The sequence below is a fragment of the Aureococcus anophagefferens genome (assembly GCF_000186865.1).
Source record: "Aureococcus anophagefferens unplaced genomic scaffold AURANscaffold_34, whole genome shotgun sequence".
NCBI classification, from domain to species: Eukaryota; class Pelagophyceae; order Pelagomonadales; family Pelagomonadaceae; genus Aureococcus; species Aureococcus anophagefferens.
In genome coordinates this window covers 361891-362966 of record NW_008705592.1, presented here as the reverse complement: position 1 = coordinate 362966, position 1076 = coordinate 361891, and positions in this window count along the sequence as shown.

Genomic DNA, 1076 nt, shown 5'->3' with positions numbered 1-1076 from the left:
GCCGCGCGCGGCGGCCGCGGCCGCGGCCGCGCGCGCGGCGCCGCGCGGCGCGCCCGGCGAGGCGCGGGTCTCCGCGGCGAGCGTGAAGCTCACCTTCCCCGCGGCGGGCCTCGAGGTCCGCGTGCCCAACGGCGTCGCGCTGAGCCGCGGCGTGCCGGCCCGCGCGGCACTCGACGATCCCGTCCCATGTTTCTTCGAACCTTTCGCGCTCGGCCGATCGTCGGACGGATCGGTCGCGCCCGTCGGGGCCTCGACGCAAGGCGCGTCGACACCGTCGCGCGCGCTCGAAGCGACGTCGCGTCGACGCGTCGCGCCCCCGCGCAGGTCGCGGCCGACGGCGTCGCGCGGTGCAAGTGCGACGTCCGCGGGCTGCTCGTCCGCGACCTCGCGCACGCGTCCGGGTCGCCGGCGCTCGCCTTCGTCACGCAGGGCCTCGCCTGGCGCGACGGGGCGCCGCCGCCGGGCGACGAGGAGTACTTTTTGCGCGTCGCGGCGCGATTGGCGCCGCGGCGCGGCGCGGCGCGCGGCGCGCTCGCGGGCGCCGTCGAGGTCGGCGACGCGGGGCTGAGCCTCTGCGAGGCGGCGCTCTGGCGCGCGCTCGCCGCGGCCGACGGCGCGCGGAAAGGCTACGCGGCCGCGCGGCCCGCGGCGGCCGCGGCGCGCGCGCGGCCGCCGGCCGAGCGCTTCGACGTCGACCGCGTGACGTGCGCGGCGTTCTCGCTCTTCCCCGTGTCCCTCGCGCCGGACCCGGGCGCGCGGCACCGCCTCGCGCGGGCCGTCGACGACGCGCGGCCCGCGGCCAAGTTCGTCGCGGGCGCGCTCGCCGCGTTCCCGAGGCTCGCTATCTCCGACGCGGAGCTCCACTTCGACGCGTCCGAGCTCCGGCCGCGGGGGCCCCGGAGTTTCGGCGACGTCCTCGGCGCCGTCGGCGACGTCTACAAGGGCCAGCTCAAGCAGCGCTGGTGGTCCCTCGCGTCTTCCCTGTCGCTCGAGCCCGCGCCGCGGCGCCGCGCGGCGCCGCCGCCGGCGCCGCCGGCGCCGCCGCCGCGCGCCGCGGCCGCGGCGCCGCGCGCGGC